Here is a 25,082-nt window from a genome sequence, read left to right on the forward strand (position 1 = left end):
GCGCCTGGATCAACTCTCCGTCGGTGCCGGGGTAGCTGTGTACTATTCTTTGAAGAATGCGGTTCATGGAGGACTTAGATTTGTCCGGCTCCAGCATGGACCTCAGTATCGCCCACGTCTGGCTAGTCCCTAGTGTACCGCGGAGAGAACCGCAAAACTGCACCCAACCATCGGTGGCAAGTTTCGTTGCGTATTCATTCGCTTCCTCCGACAGAGCAGCGATTCGCCTGTAGAGGCAGCGGTTGAGGCGTTGTTTTTTCCATCTCTTGATCAGGCGTCGCCTACTATCCCACATGTGCAATAGGTGCCGGTCTATCGCAGGCGCCTCAACTGTGCGCGCTATTTTCTTAGAGGTGGCATCATGCGTTTCTCGAATGAAAGCAACCCACCCACTGACATCACAGGGCGTTTGCTCCGGCAGAGGGCGCTTTCGAAAGGTCACCCAGTCTGTCATCACAACGTCACCAGCGACACGACGAACTTTTGGTGATGCTATAGAGGTGCTAAGAATATAATGGTCACTACCAAGGTTTTCATCGAGGTTTGACCACGTGGCATTTTTAATGTTGAAGGTGAAGGTCAAATCAGGGTACGTGTCCCTGCTAATGCTATTACCAAGCCTGGTGGGTGCTGTTGGCAGAGTGATAAGGGTAAAACCTAATTTAGACGTGGTGTTCTCTAATAACACTCCCTTGGGTGAATCCCGGACGTAGCCCCAAGCGGTGCTCGGAGCATTAAAGTCGCCCACCACCACTAATTGATCTCTGGTGCCAACGGCTCGAACTGCCTCGTTTAGGAGTGGGCCGAAGTCGTCATTCCGGTTTTTGGGAGGACTGTATATGTTTAAAATTTTCGTTCGTACTTTTCCTCGTTTTTGTGGGAAGACATCGATAATTTGGTGATTAATGTCAGTCTGATCGTAATGGTCTAGCGCAACTGTCATGAAGTTACTCACCAGCGCTGCAACGCGGGGGTATTTTGGATCGTATAATGTGTAATATCCCTGCAATTTGACGGGACGGTTCCCAACTTCTTGCAGGCATATTACATCAGGTGGGATTAGTGCCGAATGGATGTAATTCTGCAATGCCGCCGCTCGTTTGTGGAACGTGCGACAATTCCACTGCCAGATTTCTAGGTGGTCGGAGTTTTGCGTGGAATTAGTTCGCGCCATGGTGACTACTGCCTTTATTGGGGGGTGTCTGCTTTCTCCGTGATTCGACGGTCCTTCGGTAGTGGACTGCTCGCGGAGGTAACACTGACCCGCTTGTTGATGGCACGCTGAATGCCTACAACAGAGTCATTAACGTATCGTCTTTGTTGTTCCGTTTCTGCTGCAAACTCTTTCCTGTACTCCGAAAACATTTGATGCATTTGCTGCATCATCTGCTCTCGGAGTTCAGACGCTGCTCGTTGCTGTTGTGATTGGAGTTCTCGCATTAAGTTTCGCAAGCTCTGCAACTGTTCCCCCATCTGTAACTGGCTAACGTGGGCCTCCTCGCTAAACCTCTGAGGTATGTCTACTTTCGCCGTTCCTCCCTCCAAAGAGTGGGCTACGGTTGCCCTGGAGATAGCATGAGTGGCGTTGTTGTTCGCCTCTAAGGCGTTAAGCCTGGCTTCAAGTTTGGTTTCTAAAGATGATATGATTTTGTGGAACTCCCGGCGTTCCTCCTTAATCTGGCATCGAAGTTTCTCGTTTTCTAAAGCAAGCTGCTTATTCTCGGCAACCATTTTCTGATATTCGGGATTCTCAATTAAGGGAGCAGATGGAGACACAATCCTCGTCCAGCTCACCGTGTTTGCTGGCTGGCAGGCGGCTGCCTCCGTCCCCTCTTTGGGCGGCGTCAAGATTTGTACCAGCGCTTTCTTCTTCTGCTGCTGATGCTGCTGCTGTTGCTGCTGCTGCTGTTGCTGTTGCTGTTGCTGCTGTTGCTGCTGCTGCTGCTGTTGTTGTTGCTGCTGCTGTTGCTGCTGTTGGTGCTGCTGCTGATGCGGCTGTTTGTTGAGTCGTTTTCTGGACGCAGACTGGGCTCGACCCTTTGAGGAAGCCCGTGACTTGGATCTTGAACGTGAGCGTGATTCCACTGACGAGTCCCGCTCGGAGCTGAACCAGCGTGGATGGTGCCTCCGTTTTGGCTGATCCACTCGGGACCTCCTAGGCGGAACGTGTTTAAGCTTCTTCTTGCACATTTTGTCACCTGTCATATGGTCCTCACCACATATCACGCACTTAGGGGTACACGCGTGTCCTTGTGCGGGTTCACGTGTTCCACACGTGGAGCATACATTGGCGTCGGGCGTTGGGCACACGTCAGTTCGATGCCCTGTGGAGTGGCATACCTTGCAAGCCTGCCTCGTAGGCTTGTGGGGATAACAGATGGCTTCCGCTCCCATGAAATAGACGCACCTAGGCAGTGTGCTGCCCGTGAAGGTAATGATGGCGGTCTTCGTAGATCCGAGCATGCGTGCCCGCTCAATCTTGACCCCCTGTGTTCTCACACGGAGATTCGCCATGAGTTCTGCTTGAGAAGTCCCCGACGGAATACCATGGACTATGCCTCGTAGGACGTCCTCAGGATCCGCCACATACGAGTTGAATGAGTGCACTCGTCCCCTTATATTCAGATGCGTGATCTCTCGCAGCTCTTTGGCTACATGCTCGTGGGGCGTCGATACGATGATAATATTCGAGCCCGGGTGGACGCGCAGCATGAAGCTACCACCGTCGAAGTGTCGGTGGCAAGCGTCTATCACAGCGGTGGAAAGTTCATAGCCGAGTATGTCTTTTACGGCGAGGCCTTTGTGAGGCCTAAGGATGATCTTTATGTCGTCCTTTGGCAGGGGCGGGAGCGGACGGCGACTTCTCGTACGACGTCGGCGCTTCACCTGACTTCCCTGCTTCGGTGGGCTGCTTGACGAGGCGTTGCACTCCACAGCTTCTGACGCGTTTTTCTGGTTTTTCTTCTGGTTCTTCTTTTGTCGGCGTGTCAAAACCGTGTGCCAGCCATCCTCCGTCCATGCGGCACCATCGTGGCGTTCCCCTGCAGACACATTGTCGACTTCTTCGGACGAACCCTGCGGTAACCAGGTCTGAACGTCCATTTGAGTGGTTTCTGTAGCAGACTCCTCATCTGTGTGAACCAGTGGCTGCTCCTGAGGAGACCTCGGTGTTTCCTGAAGAGCGTCCATCCGCCGACGCTTGAGACGCGACCACGACGCAGACGCCGCTATGCAGCGGTGCGTCTGGCCGGGCGCGACGGTCGCTGCCTCGAAGTTTTCAGCTTGCAGAAAACCGAAAAACAGCCACTCACCGCTGAAATTCGACGTTCACTGTTCGCTGTACTTTCACGAATCCGATGCACTTCAAACAACCAGAAATCGCCGAAAAACCATAGAAAATCTGCGGAGCCGATGCGACGCGCGTCCGCACACCGTGGCCCCCTAGCGGCCGATCCCTAGCATGTCGAATTTCGCACTGGTTGCCACAGGGCCACGGTGACAGACGCTGGTTGCGCCGCACCTGGCATCTGGCTATAGTGATCGCGTTTTGATAGCGTTGCGTCACTGCGTCCAGCGAGCAGACGCGTCAACGTTCCATCGGAGTATATTGGGGCCCCCATGATGCACTCGTCGCCTTTTCGCTAGCTTCACATATACCAAATTTGGTATTACGGCACTTGAGTGGACGACGAAGTTATGTGACTGGTGCAAACAGGGTAATCATGAGATGTGTGTCCTGTAACAACATGACAACATACCACGCTGATCATACGCTCGCGGCCGTTTCGCTTGCTCCACATATACCTAACTTGGTATCACGTGACATGAATGGACGATGACACGTCCAAACAGCACAATGATGACATTCATGTCATATAAAACATGACTACATGCTACGCTCATATGACATTCATGTCATATTAAACATGACATTTATGTCATATAAAACATGACTACATGCTACGCTCATAGCGTGCTCGCGGCCGTTTGTCTAGTTCTAAGTGTAACAAATTTGATATTACGTGACAATAATAGTCGACGAAGGCAAATGGCACGTCCAAACCTGAGAATAATGACATGCGTCATGTGAAACTTGACTGCATGCTACGCTCATAGCACGCTCGCGGCCGTTTCGCTAGCTCCACATATACGAAATTTGGTATCAGGTGACGTGAGTAGATGGCGAAGCTAAATTAGACGTCTTAACATGATATTAACGACATAAAAGTTATGTACGACATAATTTACCCCGGCCTTGTAACGTTGTGCTGATGTTGAAGTGACATATCAAGCTTCCTCATTTGTGCTTCGCATACCATCGAGTCCCACTGTACGTGCGATCTGCCAATTTTTTTTTATGAAAAGCAACTACATACAACCAGTCTAATTCGTGGGATGTGATAGCTTTTCTATGAATATGGCCTCAAATAGGCCACCAATCTTACAAACGTGTGTGTGTATTTTGTCTATTTGACCGCGATGAGAGGGTCTATGGTTGCGGTGTTTCCCATTCCACACTAGATAACTAAAAGCATGGAACTTGTTTTCCCGCATTCTCAGTTTGTACGTACTAACAGTAACTGAAATAGTGGACTCAATCGCAGAATCAAATTTCAGGCTCTTGAAAGCTCAGTCTGCCTATAGCTTTTTTCAGTCAATTGTTCATCACTGCTGTAGAGGAAAAATGCTAGCGCCACCTGTGCTAGGCTTGTGCATAAGTTGAAGAGTTCCAGGTGGTGAATGTTTTTGCAGACTTCCACTACGGTGTCTCTCGTAATAATGCTCTCGCTTTTGAACGAAAAACTAAACAGCTATTATTATTAGTTTTCTCGACCTTCCATCATGCTAGGAGGATCGCATCATTATCGAATACTTTTCTCTCTACCGCTGACGCTGTTGCGGATTTCGTTTATATTGTATAGTGAAATATTTTGTCTTCTTACATATGAGAAAGTGGGTTCATCAATGTGTGAAACTATTGTACAGAAGGTGTTCTTGATCTCATAAACTGGAATGCTGATAACTGACATTCCAGGGAGAACTACAACTCTTCTTTTATGTCTGAGAACCGCACAAGTCTGAAACAGAAACATATACACCCACTGATATTAAGTGTGCCGCGACCCCAATCTCAAAAATCTTGCTTTCATCAAACAAATTTACATCTATGTTTATCCATTTAGGCCTGAAAATAAAATACACGACGTTGTTGAAATAAAATAAACGACGTTGTTGATCCCTTAGAAGCTTAATTCAAAAAATTATCAATAAATTAACAAAGAATCTTCAGAAAGTTGTACTAATAAAAACAGGTAATTTCTTAAACTCCATTTTACACAAAGGTCCATTGTTAAGGTTCTTACTTCCTCTCTCCGACCAAAATAACTGTAACGGTAGCAACAAGTACTCATACACGTAACAAAGAACCACATGAATGAGTTATTGACGACTTCATTTGTACGGGGAGCTGAAGTAGTTTGCTCGCGCGTTTCAAGCCAGTGAAAAGCCAATCGACGTCACCTTGTCCTCCTCGTCGCTCTATTTCAATTCAGCGATCTGAAGAAATTATGTCGTAGGGACACAGAAATCGTTTTAAAATGGAGTGACCTCAGTTATGGAGTGCGCACTTATCATGAACCAGCCGCACACAAAACATTACTCTTCAGCGTCCCCGTTGAGAATGAGTTTTCCACGGCTTTCAGTGACATTGTTGCTTTCGAGATGACAAACATCAGGTGATCTGCCTTCATTCTCCAAGTTGCAAAGTTCTTTCTTTCTTTCTTTCTTTCTTTCTTTCTTTCTTTCTTTCTTTCTTTCTTTGTTTCTTTCTTTCTTTCTTTCTTTCTTTCTTTCCTTCTTTCTTTCTTTCTTTCTTTCTTTCTTTCTTTCTTTCTTTCTTCGTTGCCTCGTACTTATACGCCGATTACCGGACCGCCCTTCGCAACTCACAAGGAGAAACAGCATTGTAAGCGAGAAACAGCACAACGTTATGACGGACTGTTCTAGCAAACGCATACTCATATACATTCTGCGGATTTATGAAGGACACAATCCCTTTGCTATGACTGCAGCTGATTTAGTTATCCTGCACGTTCTTAGACATCGGCGTACCTATCACAGGGCGTAGCGTGCACGAAGGTAATACGGCTGCACCTCCAAGCGCTATGACAATCGGGAAATATGGCATATCGGAGCAACTGTAACTTCTCCGACGTAAAGCCCCATGCATCGCCACCTGTTTGCTTAGTCGTAATTTCACCGAGAAGTCACGCAAAAATGCACGAATGCCTCGTATGGCGGTAGTGATGCAATGCCACAAAATATACCGTTTGCAGAGCACTTCAGTGGGGCCGGCCTGTCGTACGGTGTCGTACGCTGTGGCAGTGCCTCCCCTGTATTATAGGAAGCAAGGAAGCAATAGAGAAAAAAAAGGAAGAGAATAGAATCAAAGATAAATAAACAGAAAAAAACACAGAAACTGCAAAAGAGAAGAAAAAAAACGAAAGAGAGGAGAAAAAAAGCGAAGACCGAAGAGAAACAAGCAAGGCTGCCCTGCCCCGCGCTTCCCTGAAGCTTCGCGCTCGAAGTGCGATCTGGCTTAATTTCGATTTTTATTTTTGTAAAAGTGTACCAACTCGAGAAATTACTTAATGATAAGCATCGATAGTAGTATTCCTCCTAAGAGGTCACGCATCGTAATTTATGTTGGTCTATTACCATTGCAGTGTTTAAAATCGAACTAGTTTCAGGTTATACTACGAAAAAGATCCTGAACTGCCTTCGCTACAGAGCGTCTGTGCCTTCATAAATCTTCAAGTAGCTATTACACCTTATTGTTACTTCCTGACGTCAAAATCGCCGCATAGGTGGAATAAAAAGACACTGATTACAAAATTATGCAACTTTATGCCTTTCCTCCTTAATTTAGGCGGTAACTATGTGGATAATAAAATTACCTTTCACAAAGATGGTACGACAGGTGATTAAAACAGGCATGACTTTCGCAAAGTGCGTTAATTATGGTGAGGAAGCTTTGATAAAGAGAGTCGAGCTAGTGGTCATGTCATGCGCACAATCGTGCAAGTTGTAGTTTCTGTTCCAGTGCTTTAGCTACTGAAGTGCATTCACAGAAAATTTAGATTTTTTTTTTCACAATCCGCTGTAATGTTTTCTCAGCTCTGAAGGTCGGTGATCATTTTACGTGTCCCACAAAATACTTAGCCAGTTCACAAGTAGTATGTCTGTAGCCTTAGAGATAAAATCAAGTATTTAGTAGTTTTTAATAATTATTGCATAATCAAAACACTGAAACAAAACGTAGATCACAGAGGAAAAAAACCACAAGTCAAGTATTAATAACATATGTCGTTCACACCCTCTCTCCACGTCCTCATTTTTTAAAGAGTCAAAATAAAGTCAGCTGATTCATTCTTCGCATATTGCAATAACTGTAGTGCACTCGCAGAAGACCGGTGAGACATTTATGTACTAAGAACGGGTTTAGAGGTTTACGCATAGAAACTTTTTGGCTGCTGTTATAGTTGTTTCTGTTCTGTGCTTATTGTTCCTTTTTTCCTTTGCTGTAAAGGATAGCTTACGTGACGTGCTTCTATCATCATAATCATCATCATCATCATCATCATCATCATCATCATCATCATCATCATCAGCCTGACTACGTCCACTGCAGGACAAAGGCCTCTCCCATATACCGGGTCATAAAAGACTGCTGTCTTAAGTTCACTGTTTGCTAACTCAGCCTCATTAAACTAAATATCTGAGACACCTGCGATGTTTCCAACGCTCCACTCAATTTTGTGGTCCAATGCTGTGCTTGGCCTTGCTCTAGTGCTCTTTGAAAGATGACGCTGCGCCGGCAAGAGATCCACGTGAGAGAGACTCTTCTGACTTATGTTCGAAAGCATAGCGTGCTTGACAGAACAGCTGGCTTGGGTCGCTACATATATTCGATGATGATTGCGATTGCACACGCAAGAAAAATTGCGAATTCGTTCTGGGAAATCGCGCAAGGTGGGAGAAAGGCTGAGAAAGTGAAATTGACTACCACATCTCTGTAGCCCGAGGCCACAAGGAAATTCATTCGGATTTCGCAGAAACAGAGTTTCTTTTTAGCCAAAAAAAATTCGTCCTGATCCGCGAATCGAAGCCGTAGGACGGAGCTTGCAGATCAAATTTTAACATGGGAAATACGTTATTTAACCTTTATAGAATGCGTGCATAGGGACACAAAATGACAATATAATCATTTCGTAATTGCGTTTCTTACGATATGTAAAGTGCCTTTGTCATGTGCAGCAATTGTGCAGTCTAATAAATTGTTATAGGTAAAGATGGTAATCATGGAGCAGGTTTGTGATACGAGAGAGAGATGCTCAATTTGAGGGACGCTAAGAAGTCGGCCTGTGGGCCTGTGAGAAAGTTGTGGCCTGCTTTGTACTCTGCCCATGAAAGGAATGAAATAGAAAACTAAGTCTATTGGGGAAATACGATAGAAGCGATGCGTACGCACATAACCATCGAAGTGGTTACGTTAGGATCTAAAGCGTAGTTCAGTGCTCTTCAAATATTTCATAACAGTGCTTGCGGTTCTTGATAATCTTAAAAAGCACATTCCGTTCCAGTAGCCATCATCAACAGTTGCTGTGAATCTAAGAGCAATGACAGTCACAGGACAGGTCCGTAGTATTTCAGACAGATGACAGCATCTATAGTTGGGGCTGTACACTCGTTCGATGTGGAGGTGGGAGCGTCGAGAGAAGGAAATACAAAAGTGAATCCCGTGAAGCAAACCTGCTTGCCTTTGGTTGAGTTTTTTTAGAAGATGAGAAGACCTGACATAACTTATTTCGTGAAAGCTACTGTATAATATTAGTTTGATTAAGCCATGTAAACTTTTGAGCAACACCGTGGTAAAGGTGTCAACAAATAGTTTACGTGGCCTCGCCTGCTTTTTTTACATTGAAATGTTTAAACAAAGATAACCTCACTTGTGTTTCCGCTAGCCTGCCAAAGCAGAGTGAGAGTGTTTTACTTTTATGTATCTCAATCACTGCGCAACATAGAATACTTGCATGACCTGTACTGATCCCACAGTTTCAATAAGATGTCAGTACATCTCTGTCTTTATTATACAAAGGGCACAATTAGTTGGCTATCTAAGTTTAGTACTTAAGAGCGTCACCTGCAAATATCACAACTAAACAAGATGAGGGCCCGGGGAAGAATAAAATCGAGCACAGGATGGAACAGTGATTTTGAAACAAAGAGACATTAAAGAAATGTGTTAATGCTGCCTAATAGGACAGCCGTACACTTATAAATGATGCCGACTGAGACGGTCACAAAGGTAATGCACGTTCAAATGAGTCTTTACAGTGCCAGTGATTTTGTGACGACAACAGCGATTATACTTTTTCCAATTATGGCAACCTCAACATCTGTCGCAAATAGAGGCGGGTGACGATGATATCAACGTTTAGTTCGAGCATATGCCAACATTGAAGTGGTGCATTCTATGTCCTCTACTTTTTCTGCTCCCCCCCCCTCCTTCTCTTTCATACATGAAGACGGACTAGCGATGTGTGGAGGAGATAAAAAGCTTCACATTTCCCTGCCTTCTTTTCTGTGAAGGCCTTTTGCATACATATCGCTCTTGAATATTGCGATGACGGGTTTCCATATCAATGACCATGTCATGAGACAATTTCCAAGAGCTCGACAGCCCATAATAGTGACATTCAAGATTCGTGAGGGCACGAGCATTGAGAGGGAGGAAAAGCGAGCTGCGGTATTAGGAGTCTGAACGAAGAAGCCATCGCATTTATCTTGACACCGCGGTAGAGCAGGTCTATCCTGTATACCCAACTACAGCCGCAAGGAGCTTTCTGTCCTCTCACGAACCTGCCAACGCGAACCGAGGAACAAGCCTGTCGGCGAGTGTTGGCGGTGTCGGGCGTTCGCACCTAATATTGATGACACGGCCTAGAGACGCTGGCTTTGGGAAGAAGAGATGGTAGAAAACCTACGCGAGCTGACTTAATGAGGAGGAGAGATTTTTCCGCCTTCGCGAGAGAGTACTTTCTTCGTATGAACGCAGAGGCGTGCCCGCCGCACTCTCGTAAATACGCTCCTGTGCTTCTCCAAAATCCCGCGCTGCACTTTGCCCACACCGCCAGCTCATTTTCATCTTAAAGCGTCTTCGACACAGAACTTCAAACAACTATTTATTCCTTTCGAACGGGGATATACCGGGTTGATGACGGTTCCCATTTTCGAGTCTAATCCATGCGCGCCATGCTTCCTTTCTCCATTTCGACGTGAACTTATTGGAAAAGTGACTGGCGAGTCTGTTTGTATGAAGACTACATTTCGCAGTTCTAATCTTCGGGTTTTGATCTTTATGCAACCAGTGTGCCATACACTACGTACAGTCAAACTTGGTTTTTAGTAACAACGCCATTTACTAATGCCTCTAGCCTCTGAAACAGCTACCAGCGACCAGCGACCAGCTACCAGCCACCAGCTGTGTGGCTATCCTACCTTGGATACACCATATCCGGTTATAGTGGTGGCGTACAGCTGGCCTCTGCAGGGCCTGTACTTACAGACCCTGCAGCGTCTCCTTGTAGGACTCTATGGTGGGTGGCTGGCGTCGCTGCCGAAATTAAACATTTACATATGGCTAGTTCCTTTCCGCTCTAACCACTATGCCATCGCTGCACATCCGCGTGGTGATGGAACTGCATTACGAGGCCTGGGGTGCGGCCTCACCGGTAACCACCGCCGGGAACGCACTCCCTCACCAGAGAAGGATCGGCCACCCTGGTGCAGTATCTGACCACTACCTCCCACATGCATACGTCAAATAACTCACGGCCCTCAGTCCCCAGCAGCTCCGAAGCAACTGACCACGGCGGCGGTCAGATCTGCAACGCAGCAGAGGGTGCTAAGAATCTTTGGATCCGGACAGGTCGCCATTGGAACCTGAACTTGGCAACGTTTAACCCTAGAACCCTATCTAGTGAGGGAAGTCTAGCTGTGCTGTTCGAGGAGCTAGAGAGTGTTAAACGGGATATATTAGGGCTCAGTGAGGTTAGGAAGACAGATGAGGCCTATACGGTGCTACAGAATGGGCATGTCCTTTGCTATCGGGGCTTGGCTGACAAAAGAGAAGTGGGAGTGGAGTTCCTAATTCACAGAAACATAGCTGGCAACATAGAGGAACACTATAGCATTAATGAAAGGGTGGTAGGTATCGTAGTTAAACTGAATAAGAGATACAAGATGAAGGTGGTACAGGCCTACGCGCCTACATCCAGCCATGATGACGCTTCAGTTGAAAGCTCCTATGAAGACGTGGAATCGGCAATGAGTAAGCTAAAAACACAGTATACAATACTGATGGGAGGCTTTAATGCAAAGGTAGGGAAGAAGCAGGCAGGAGACCAGGCAGTAGGAGATTATGGCATCGGTACTAGAAACGCCAGAGGAGAGCTACTACTAGAACTCGCAGAACGCAATAATTTACGGATTTTGAATACCTTCTATCGAAAACGAGGAAACCGCAAGTGGACATGGAGGAGCCCTAATGGCGAAAATAAGAACAAAATAGACTTTATAATGAGTGCACACCCAGGCGTTGTGCAGGATGTGGAAGTGGTTGGCAAGGTACGATGCAGTGACCATAGAATGGTACGGTCTCGCATTCGCCTAGATTTGAGGAAGGAACGACAGAAACTGATACGCAAAAAGCCAATCAATGAGCTAGCACTGAGAGAGAAAGTACAGGAATTCAGAATCTCGCCTCAGAACAGGTACTCGGCTCTTAGTGAGGAAACCAACCTTAGCATAGATACAATGAATGATAATCTGACGAGTATCATTACGGAGTGTGCGGTGGAAGTTGGAGGCAGGGTATTTAGACAGGACACTAGAAAGCTTTCCCAGGAAACGAAGAATCTCATTAGGAAGCGTCAAATCATGAAAGTCTCAAGTAAAACAGACAAAATAGAACTGGCAGAGCTCTCGAAGTTGACTAATAGGCGTAAGGTATCCGATGTAAGAAGGTATAACACGGAGAGAATTGAACACGCTCTGAAAAACGGAGGAAGCGTCAAAGCAGTGAAGCGGAAACTTGGAATAGGCACAAATCGGATGTACGCACTAAGGGACAAAGAAGGCAAAATAACTACCAATATGGATAGGATAGTTAAAATAGCGGAGGCGTTTCGCAGAGATCTGTACAGTAGCCGGGACAACCACGACTTTAATACTATAAGAACTAGCAGTAACCCAGATGACACCCCACCAGTAATGATAGAAGAAGTCAGAAAAGCTTTGGAGAGCATGCGAAGAGGCAAAGCTGCTGGTGAGGATCAGGTAACATCAGATCTGCTGAAAGATAGAGGACAAATTGTGTTAGAAAAACTAACCACCCTGTTTACGAGGTGTCTCCTGACGGGAAGGGTACCAGAGTCTTGGAAGAACGCTAACATCATCTTAATACATAAGAAAGGAGATGACAAGGACTTGAAGAATTACAGGCCGATCAGCCTGCTCTCTGTAGTATACAAGCTATTTACAAAGGTAATTGCTAACAGAGTAAAGAAAACATTAGAATTCAATCAACCAAAGGAACAAGCAGGATTTCGAACAGGCTACTCAACAATCGAGCACATTCATACTATCAATCAGGTAATAGAGAAATGCTCAGAATATAACCAACCACTATACATAGCCTTCATAGATTACGCGAAGGCGTTTGATTCAGTAGAAATATCAGCCGTCATGCAGACACTGCGGAATCAGGGCGTCGATGAATTATATATAAACATCCTGGAAGAAATCTACAGGGGATCAACTGCTACCATAGTGCTTCATAAAGAAAGCTACAGAATACCAATCAAGAAGGGTGTAAGGCAGGGGGACACAATTTCCCCAATGCTATTTACCGCGTGCTTACAGGAGGTTTTCAGAAGCCTAGAATGGGAACAGTTAGGGATAAGACTTAATGGAGAGTACCTTAGTAACCTGCACTTCGCCGATGACATTGCATTGCTGAGTAACTCAGGGGACGAATTGCAACACATGATTACGGAGTTAGACAAGGAGAGCAGAAAGGTGGGTCTTAAAATGAATCTGCAGAAAACGAAAGTAATGTTCAACAACCTCGGAAAAGAGCAGCGCTTTGAGATAGGTAATAGTGCACTTCAAGTTGTAAAAGACTATGTCTACTTAGGGCAGGTAATAACCGCGGAGCCGAACCACGAGATTGAAGTAACTAGAAGAATAATAATGGGGTGGAGCACATTTGGCAAGCACTCTCAAATTATGACAGGTAGATTGCCACTATCCCTCAACAGGAAGGTATATAACAGCTGTATCTTGCCGGTTCTTAGCTATGGAGCCGAAACCTGGAGACTTACAAAGAGGGTTCAGCTTAAATTGAGGACGACGCAGCGAGCAATGGAAAGAAAAATGGTAGGTGTAACCTTAAGAGACAAGACGAGAGGAGAGTGGATTAGGGAACAAACGGGGGTTAAGGATATCATAGCTGAAATCAAGAAGAAGAAATGGACATGGGCCGGGCATGTAGCGTGTAGACAGGATAACCGCTGGTCGTTAAGGGTAACTAACTGAATTCCAAGAGAAGGCAAGAGGGTTAGGGGGAGACAGAAGGTTAGGTGGGCAGATGAGATTAAGAAGTTTGCGGGTATAAATTGGCAGCAGCAAGCACAGGACCAGGTTAACTGGCGGAACATGGGAGAGGCCTTTGTCCTGCAGTGGACGTAGTCAGGGTGATGATGATGATGATAATGATCTCTAAGCCCACACCTTTATTCGTTACATGTACCACAAGTCAATGCGAAGTTGGAAACACGTCGTAGATGTCCCATTCGGGTGACCACACTTACAGGGACTCTATTGCGAACGCATTCTTTGTGATGCATTTGGCGCGTATACCTCTGACACTGTTGCATGCGGACGTCTTTCCAAAGTAAATAATGATAATGCTAAAGAGTAGCACAATGAGATCAAACAAAGAAAATAGACATACACTAGAAATCAGGATATGATAAAGTCCGTTTCTGTCCCTAATTTATCATATATTTTTTCTATCTTTTGTGACTTGTGCAGTCAATAAAAAGTCATTGCGGTCGATTAGAAAACTTATAAATACGTACGTACATAAATACGTACATAAATACGTACATCAAATACGTACATGCCACACAAATTCGATCAGTCCCACTGCACGCAACTTCCACAAAAGAGGAAGAAGGCAACAGGTAGGCCAACAAATGGTGTTACCATAGTGGTACCCATTGGCATGCGCAGGGTTCCCCTTCAGAGGAGAGGGGCGAAGGTTCTTTGGAGCAACGCCATCCCTATGATTTCAATGTAATGGGCTGACTTTTCGTCCCGCTAGTATGGTGGGTTGCAGCCTGAAAATAAAAATCACAGCATAGGCACACAGTGAATGATAGTGAGTGGAACGAAGTTTTGGAGTGTTTTATTAACCGTTAAGCCTCCGGCCGTCCGTCCATCCGTCCGTCCGTTCATCTGTCTGTCTGTCTGTCTGTCTGTCTGTCTGTCTGTCTGTCTGTCTGTCTGTCCGTCCGGACGAACGGACGGTCCGTCCATCCATCCATCCATCCATCCATCCATCCATCCATCCATCCACCCGTACCTGCTGAGTGAGTCATAGAACTAGGTGTTCACGTACCAAGAGATACAAGCATGTACAGACCCACGGCTTTTGGAGTTTCTGAAAAAAAAATGCCACCCGCATCTTCCCACGGAGGGAATACGAGTAAATGCGTCGAAGAGTGCGGAGGGGAGATATATAATTGGGTATGGTTTGGGAATGCTTAGGTGTTATTTCGCCGTTAATATTCTTGTTTATTGAATGGAGAACCGTTGCCTTCACCTTCAAGCGAACGCTGCCTGCGTCGGCCTTGCGAGGCGAGAGAGGGGGAGGTGAGCTACAGTTTTGTGGGTGTCTTCCTCATCCGGCGCGAGACGTGAGCATGCTTGTCCTTGCACGATACGCGAGCATGCGGCATGACACGCGAACATGCGGCATGACACGCGAGACGCGATCATGCCCAGTCAGGTTTACAGTCACGGGGTGGACCGCGCCATCACCGACGCCTGAGCGCGACATCGTGCGACTAAAGAATTCTGCGCATTTAAATCAAAATACAAATAAAAGTTTTTTTGTGTGGCTGCGTTTGTGTGAAGCATCGAATGTACATGTTCTTTCCACGTCATCTCATATCCATGATCATGTAAATGAAGTCTGTTTTGTCTTCTTAGTTATTGGTTGTCTAAGAATAAAATGTTCTGTTGAAATGCGATTGACGTCTGTGACAATAATTTTTTTTTCTAAACACGCCTCTATATCGTTTTGGGTGCCTGTAATCGGGATAGCTTAATGCTCTCTCTATAGTTGAATACGAACTACTCGAAATCGTTAAAGGCTTGCTCTAAACACCCAACAGCGTGCGCGAAAAACGCTCCGTGCGATGGAGAAAGTTTTTTCACGACGGCCTCATAAAGTGACGGCCTCATAAAACCGTCCCTCACGGGACGGTTTTACGCTCTCCAATAGTACCAAGTGCTCTAAATTATTAGCCACTTTTTCTAAACACAAACTTTATAGAACACGCGTTTTTTTTCTTTTTTGTACCTAATGTAAATAAGCTTTTTCTAAATAGCTGCAAATATTATTTTTAACCGAACTCTTTTGCGCTATCATCACTTTTTTATGACGGGATAGAACGACTATTGGCTTTTGACTGCGTGCCATCTTCCTTCAAGCTGCTCTTTGTGTATTTAAGGGCCAGCTCAAGCAGTCATGTCTAACGATTTTTTCCCTGACCTGAACGTGTATTTTCTTGACGGTTGGCATGTCATGCTCACTTGAGATTTTAATTGTGTATTGGACACGCCAGCTGACGTGCTTGGTCATCGATGGGGTCGGTCTGACCAACGCTTTCTAGTAACGTTGGGTCTGACTCAAACGCGCGGGAGCTGCGTCGTCTGGTCCAACGTTTTTTTTCGATAGATGCGCACCGACTACTACAATGTACAAGATCACAATGTGCGTGGACTTGAAGCATCTATGAACGTGCTGTGATAGAGCCTTAGGAACGTTTTTACTGGGTTTCTCATCTCTTTGTCTTTTGTCTCTTGCACGTCGAATATAGACTAACAATTGAATATACATGTCTTCACACTCTCCGTGTTCTTGCCTCTTTCCGCACAAAACAACTATGAATGCGTAAATTCAAAAATTTGATTAAGATAGACAACAAGATTAGATTAACCCTTCTTAGCATTAGCTGCCATTGAAACAGTATTAGATGTTCACAGCAAAACAAAGCGAGCGTAGCTAAAGAACGCTTGACAAACCATAAAAACGTTCTTTATACCAATGGTTCTGTCGTTGCTCGCGTTTGTAGCATTGTCACTCGTTTTTTTTTTCCTTGAAAAGCAAGCATGTGATCTAGTAAACACCAATTTATTAAACGAGCGCAGAATACTTATCATAAGCAGTATATATTTCTTCAGCAGCTGAAGTATTGCCTCAGTAAAGAGAAAACATTTGCACGATAAGTACTACAAATGGCTCCCAGTATGTGCGAAATGTTTACGTCTTCTAAACTGTCAAAATGCCGCTCCACGTACAGCTCTAATTTCCGAAATTTCTTATCTTCATGAAGTACCTAAGCTTAGGACGACCGTATCCGCTTCGACTTAGTATCGTTCGGCCTGATGATTCTCGGTCTCGCATTATCGTGGGGCACTTTCGGGCTTCCTTTATTTCGCAGCAGTACGGCGCTATAAGGACGAGATGGCTGCCTTTTACTTCGACCACTTGGCATGAGGAAAGCAAATAGCTGAACGACACAGCCTTATTCCGTCACTACTCTAGAGACAGTCATCCCCGTGCCCGTATATTGTTCCTTCGGGTAGCATCATCCTATATAATTCCTTGTTTATCGACCCCCATGCCGTTCTTTCTTCCAATCACCCTCTTTGTTTACGGTGTCGGTGACCCGTTTCTTTCTACTGTCTGTCTATTTTCTCGGCATTCATGCTTTTTGGTTGTTTTATTAGACACCATCATCTGACGTCGCAGGTTATACGCGTTTGTGGGTTTCTTGCTTCTTTGTACGTTTGCCTTCTGATTCCGAATGAATCACAGCGCCGTCTTCTAGTGGCTTTCAATAAGTCCCGGGTTGGCGAGGAGCTACTGTACATATACGTCCACTTCCGTTTGCTTCACATCTTTTCTTATGCTGTCTCATTGCACACTATTTATCGTCTATTAACGGAATTTCTTTTCTATCTTCAAAAGTAACTCCTCCAAGCTTTTCTCTCTGTTTTCTCATTTCATTGGCACTATAGCCATAACTAAGAACTAATTCTTTTTCAATCTATTTTCGTTTGCTCTGCTGTATTTCACTTGCTCCTCGCCTGCCTTTTTCTTAATATCCTTTTTAGGCCAGTTCATTTTCGTCAACGGATAAGGTTGATGCAGAATGAGCGGAAGCGTTGTAAATGACGTGGTGCGTGTAGCTGCACAGCGAACAGCAACGCGTACAGACCAAACACGAAAGTTTCGAGAAGGGCTCAGTAAACAGTAGAGTGACACTTCGCCCGAGACAGCTTCTGAAATTGTTACCGCCGTACGTCCGTACGTGATGTACACCTTGGTTGAGTGACAGAGACAGAGTCCGTACCGTCACTGTTAACAAGGAACAGACATGTTCTGTTGTTCACAGTGGCCTTCACGAGAGTTAGTCAGCCGGTTACTCGCCGGTTATATATACTTCACCTTGAGCAAGGAGCTTGGAAGTGTTTAAGAATAGTGGTTAAGAAAAATTCGTAGAACGCACTACATATCGGGTAGCACGAATAATGGTGTAATATACTCACCATCATCTGTCATTATTGTCCCTCTGGCCCCGCCACGGTGGTCTAGTGGCTGCGGTACACGGCTGCTGACCCACAGGTCGCGGGATCGAATCCCGGTTGCAGCGGCCGCATTTCCGATGGAGGCGGAAGTGTTGTAGGCCCGTGTGCTCAGATTTGGGTGCACGTTAAAGAACCCCAGGTGATCGGAATTTCCAGAGCCCTCCACTACGGCGTCTCTCATGATCATATGCTGGTTTTGGAACGGTAAACCCTACACATCATCATCATCATTGTCCCTCTGGTATAGTGGGATGAACAATTAGCCTTACGTAAAGAAACACCTGAACGAAAGTAGATGTAGGCAGGACAAATGAAAGCTGATAATAAATGAACAACTTTATGTTAGCGCTACAGCTAACCTAATTTTTTTGTTCCTGCTGATGGTGCTGCTGCTGCTGTTTTCCGAAGCTAGTGCCTGTATATCCTTCTTGTAACGAATTCTTTGGTTTGAAGATGTGCGTGTATGGTTTCAATAACAACGTAAAGCATTAGAAAAATTACTGATGAGCTCTCTTTTATTACCATTTTGTGCTTCACTGAGTCCAACATACTTTTACTCCTATTGCACTGTTACATGGGTACAACCAAGTACTACCTGTTTTTAATGCGTCTTACCTTAAGTTAATGAAAATTTCGCTAAATGGCTTGGGTTTCTTATGTACAGCAATTTGGGATGCGAAAACTTTACACATCATTAAGTCAGAGCACCAGATCAGCCACTCATGCCCACGTGTCGGCTACCACAACTGATGACCTAACATCCGGCTTTTCTTGCCAAATTTTTGCCTGAATCACCATTGCGCGTCATTCTCTTAGGTCATTCTGTATCGTAATGGGTAATGGGGAGTTTACTACATGATTTGTCAATGATACTGTCTTGCAGGAAATAAGCTTTTTTTGCACGGCTTTCCGCTTGACGTAACTGTGGCATACCATTTTCAGTTCCCCAATAAACGCCAAGAAACTACAAGTAGTAACGGTAGCGACGGTAACATCTCCTAGCTAGGATCAATTAAAGTGACAAACTTTGCTTAGTTACAAACATAGAAGAATTTATAGCTTTATAAATGCTAATGAAAGCTTTATACACGCTATTAACTTTACTATCTGAAGCGCATCGTGGTCTAAATGACATATGTGCCTCGCTTTCTTATCCCAGCGCATCCTTTCCGTACCTTGCACTTCCCACATGCGCGCATCACTAGGTGAGTTATTTCTGCTCTCCGAACGCTTAAGTATAGTAACTGCAGTTCATCTAAATTTTGCACGAAGACTACCAAAACAGAGCAGATCAGCCAGTAGCTACAAGAGGCAGTACATGATTTAACCATTTATTCTCTGAGTGAGTCTGGAACAATCGCGTCAATAAATCGCTTACGGTAAAATTCAGAAACGGTTTATGAAAGGTAGGAACATTTGGGGTTACTAAATATATATTTATCTTCCTGCATTTCGAACGCGTTTCTATGAGAACGTCATTCTAAGAACATCAAGAAAGGTTAGGACAGAATTGCGCACAGCCTTAAACTCGGCACACCTTCTAAAAACGTTAATGATTGGTGTGTCAGACTACTTTACTTTATAAGCACTTAGAAGCACACCTTCGAGCCACGTGTCTGCGTTAAAGGTACACAATCGGAGAACGCTCCTTGATGTGTACGCTTAGTAACTGTCATGTGGTGTGTAGAGAAAAGCGAGAATAGCGCATCGTCTTGACAAGTTTTTTTTTGTGTTTCCTTTGGTAGTGACAAAAGACTAACTCAACAGCATTATTTTAACGTATCAAAAATAAGCATCCCTGCTCTCCTGCACTTTATTGCCACGCAAGATGGCAGTATTTGTAAACAATTAAAGAGATAAAATACAACTGTTTTGCTGCACTGTTGGCGACGCCCGCTTAACTCACTCAATTATTGGGTCTCTCTGGTGAGGTGCTCTCTTTAAGGTCAGCATGAAGTAGTGGTAGAGTTACACAATGTTTTTCTAGAAATCTGTTCCCTGCTCCGATTTACGTAGGTATAGATTGGTAAAGGCGCACCGACTGACATATTCTTGAGATGCAGCTCTAACGTGAACTTACGGTCGATATAATTTCTATACCAAAAAAAAAAGACAAAGTAAGCCACGAAGCTGACATTTCTTATATTGGCGCTGTTTGTCTGAACTTTGGGTGATTCGGTTGATAATTGTGCCATACAAAATTTCCTAACTTTGTATGCAGTACACTTCGTAAATATAATGTACATGTACACTTCGTAAATGTACACTTCGTAAATGTAACCCGAAACAATTCTGGTGCGCCATAAACCCCCATGATGACCACGACAGCATTTCTTTACAAGACAATAACACTCTTCCCCAAGTTCTCAGTCCACCTCAAATTTCAATTTTTATTTTTATTCTTTATTTACCACGAAAATTTGTGCAAAACATCGCAAGAACTTGCAATAAATACCACTATATACCAAATATAGAAGTAACCGTTGAAGGTGTCGCACACCTAATAAATAAGCTCAAGCTAACCGCATCCTGTGGCATTGATAACATTACTTCGAGAATCCTCGAAAATATGGTCGTAGCTTCTAGTTACATCCTGAAACACGTTTTGATACAATTATTATACACTGACATGCTACCCTTAAACTGGAAGATATCGAAAGTTATCGAAAGTTATACCAATATTTAAGTCAGGCAATAAACACTCGGACACACATTACCGTCCAATAACATTAACATGCGTCTGCTGCAAAATTCTAGAAGCTAATAAAAAACCAAATGTCTACAGCCACCTAAAAGCTAAAAATTTATTCTTTACTAGTCAAAAGAAATTTCAAAGAAATTCCTCATGCGAGACGCAATTATTCACATTGACGACTGATCTGCATGCTAACATACACGATGATCTGCAGATTGATTGTACTTTTCTCGTTGTGCTTTTTCTCACATTTGATTTCGTTGACCATCACCACTTAATTCTGAAGCTATCAGCTCTCCAGCTAGACTCTTTAACACAAACATGGACTCAGTATTTTTGTTGCAGTCTTGAACAATTCACAGTACGTAATAATCATGCATCTCATTTTACTTATTTTACCTCAGGTGTACCACAAAGAAGCGTTCTTGGGTCGTTACTATTTCTGATACATCAACGACTTACCAAGTAACTTTCTTTACACGTGCGCATGTTTGAAGATTGCTGCAATGTTTATTGTACTAATAAAAGTAATGACAATCATCAAGTCCTCCAGAGAGACCTTGAATATTGTTTTTCTAGGATGTAACACCTAACTAATGAAGCTTAACGTTGCTAAAGGTAAAATTATGAGTTTTAGCCGCAGGCGAAGTACATCTACCTTTCTGTACCATATAAATACCACGAATGTCTTCCATGACACTCAATATAAATATCTTGATGTTTATTTACCTTCTACCGTTTCTTGGTCAGCTCATATTGAATACATTTGCGCCAAAGCTTCAAGTCATTGGGCTACATACGTCAGACGTTAGATCACTCTACTAACTATATTCATAGACTAGCTTATCTTACATTTTTAGAACCTCAGCGGGAGCACGCGACATTCATTTCGTCTCTCCATCAAAAATATCTAATCAGAATACTCGAATCTGCGTAAAATAGAGCTGCACGTTTCATTTGAGATTGTTGCGACTATAAAAAAAGCATTACGCACATTAAACTCGGCTTATCACTTTGTCCTATGCATAACTATCGGAATATCATCCTGCTATCATTGTTCATAAATACATATAAAACTACCAACATCTGATTGATTGATTGATAAGTGGGGTTTAACGCCCCAAAACCACCGTATGATTATGAAAGAGGCCGTAGTGGAGGTGTGGCAGCTTGGGCTAGTTGTTATGACATGACGATAGTTATAGCGCGAGAACAAAACGACGACACAGAGACAAGTGTCCTTCGTGTCCTTCTTGTCTCTGTGTCGTACAGAGACAAGTGTCCTTCGTGTCCTTCTTGTCTCTGTGTCGTCGTTTTGTTTTCACGCTATAACATCGTAGTGGAGGGCTCCAGAAATTTCGACCACCTTGGGTTTTTTAACGTGCACCCAAATCTGAGCACACGGGCCTGCAACGTTTCCGCCTCCATTGGAAATGAAGCCGCCGCACCCGGGATTCGATCCCGTGACATGCGGGTCAGCAGCCGAGTACCTTAGCCACTACATCTCCGTGGCGGGGCAACGTACCATAATCTATTTTGCAGCTTCAAACTCCCCCATACAGGTCACGATGTTCCTATAATCAGTTTATTTTCATATGCATTCACAGAAAGACTAATTCATTTAACTTTTCCGCTCTTTTTAGAGCCATTCGCTTTTGGAATGACCTTCCTGACACCATTTCTTCCAAGAATAACCAATAAATTATAACTATCTACTAAACACATATTGTTGAATTAATGTTTCATGCCACCACAATTTTCTCGTTTTTTTCTTTCCATATATTGTCATTTGTGTGTAATTTTGCACAACATATCTTTTTTTGTATTAGCCGTCTCATGTCGCGTTCGTTCAGTAATTAGTATTCATGTTTTAATGTACCAAATTTTAGTGTTTAAATGAGCTGTATTGATTCAAAGTGTATTTATTCTGTGCCTACTTTTCTTGTATGGCGCATAATGAAATCTTAACGCATAATGCATTCCCACTTGTGTTACAGTGACTTTTTTATATCGTTTTCTTCTCTTTCATCTTTTTGTACACTATTATAAAATATTTCTTATAGTACCCCGTTTACACAATGCCCTCAGGGGTCTGTAAGGTACTGATACATAAATAAATAAATGAATAAATAAATAAATAAATAAATAAATGTGTTCAGGTATCTGCAAGCAGCGAACATTACATACAAAAACAAAAAAGAATGCTTGACACGTGTTTTTCTACGGACATGCAGGACAGCCTAGCATGGTTCCTATTGAGATGCGGATGTCAACAAAAATTGATTAATTTTTATTATCGTACGTTCACAAAATGCTAAAAAGTGTTTATTGCATCGTTTGATAAGTTCACAAACTGATTATGACCCAACACGCTGAACATTTTCTATTTATGGGAGTATAGTGCATTGCCCCAACTCCAGCTCGAAGGCGATTCGAAATACCATTACACGCTCAAAGGAAAACGTAGCATACGCAATTTCGACCATGTCGAACTAAACTCAGACGAGTGAGCTTCTCTATGTTACAGATGATTGTTACTTCGATTTATCTCTGTGCATGAGTGGAGAAGCGGCAAGTGACGAGATGGTTTTTAAAGTAAAACTTAACCGAATAACTAAACGCATAAGCACTCACTTGGAAAACATTTGAAGGCTCTCTTGAAAAATGCTTCAGAATTCAGTTGCCACTTGCGAAATCTACAGATCGGTTAAGAATAGTCTCCTACGTTCGCTATACGTTTGCTACGTGCAATATACATTCCCCTCGCGTTTGCTGGTTGCGAAAACTAAATCAACTGAAGTATAGCAAGGAACTAGAACAGCCTGTAGGAGACGTGGAGTAATAAAGAGATCGCCTACTCGCTGAAAATACACTTCTGCTGCGGCAGTGTGCCTGTAGTAACACTGAGATAAAAAAAAGCATTATTTATTTTATTACTTATTTTATTATAAGAGAGGGGGAAGTGTTGTATTCAATTCTCGATGAATGGTTCAGTGTTGCGAATCCAGAACAGCAAGTTCGAAAAAAGAGAAAAAAAGAAGACTGGTTGGATAGGAGGTTTAGGGCTTTTCATATAAGGTATGTTTTTATTTTCTATTCCGTTTTTGGCTTCAAAGGCCCGGACTTAGTGTCAGAAATGCCTGCGTAAAGGATCTGTCATCCACAGGTTTTCACTATGGCAACGTGTTGACAGCCAAATGGTGCATAAGGCACTAGTCTCTCTATGTTGGTCTGTTTCGTTTCTCAAATTTTGAAATAAACACGGAACACTGCTTCTTTCGATTCGCATTTCTTCAGCTACCCTATGATGCCTTCTAAAAAGTTTTTGTTGGTGAAGCATTTTTTAGCAAAGCACTTTCTGTGCGTAAATAATATTGGTATTTTTAATGCATTCCGCGAAGACTGTGCGTCATATGTACATATATATTCATTATCTAAATGGCAGCTGCTGTACCTTCCCTTATCTGTTGGTGCAGCATCCGAATATCTTCGATTCTCATAGTTTCTGATAGAGTAACGGAACAAATAAAATTTTCCATTAGTTTTTCCTAATGAGAAGTTCGGTGCGAAACAGTGGAAACACCGGCAGGTTTCCTATATTTCATTATTAAAAAAAAGTGGAAACTTCAAAAAAATTTTCGTCAGTTATATTGCCATGAGTGTTATTTTGAGGTGCTTGGTTTAAACCTACAAACTCGGAGAGCAATACTCGGCACAGATTGCGTCTCAGTGTTGGAGAACGTTCACGTTTGTTGTAGATCATTTTGTTATGATTGCGCATGAGACGCCAACCCTCAAAGTTATTCCACAGTATTCGCGACCACCAATGATAAGTCTGGAAAGTTCGACGCGTGATGTATAAATAGTATTCACAAAATGATGAAATCAGTCGTAAAATCATAAAAGCATAAAACACCTTCCAATCACAATCCTAGCAAGATGACTCATCAAACGCGTAAGCTGACCGTCGGTGGTGACGGCGGAGTAAGAGTAGTGCAAATAAATCACGAGTGCTAATATGCTTCTTTTTCTTTCTTTTTTTGCTTTTGCTTATTTTGGGTGTCATTTGTTACTTTTTTATAGCTGCAGAATTTATCGATATGGAGTAGCCAAGCTAATATGAACATCAAACTCTCAACAGGAAAACAGAACAGAACAGATCATCATGTCATCACGTCTTGATTACATGACTTGTGGTGAAAACTAGGTGACGCAATCGTGCCGTTTCTATGACGTCAACACATGACATGGTTCTTTGGTCAGAAGCGAGCCGATTTCTCAAACACTGTGAGATCACGTGAGGTGAAAAATGTTTGAAATGCCTCTGATCCAAAAAGCGGGGCAAGGTCCCGTTGTGTTCAATGCACAAATACCATCAATA

The sequence above is a fragment of the Rhipicephalus microplus genome, unplaced genomic scaffold (genome assembly GCF_043290135.1).
Source record: "Rhipicephalus microplus isolate Deutch F79 unplaced genomic scaffold, USDA_Rmic scaffold_27, whole genome shotgun sequence".
Classification (NCBI taxonomy): Eukaryota; Metazoa; Arthropoda; class Arachnida; order Ixodida; family Ixodidae; genus Rhipicephalus; species Rhipicephalus microplus.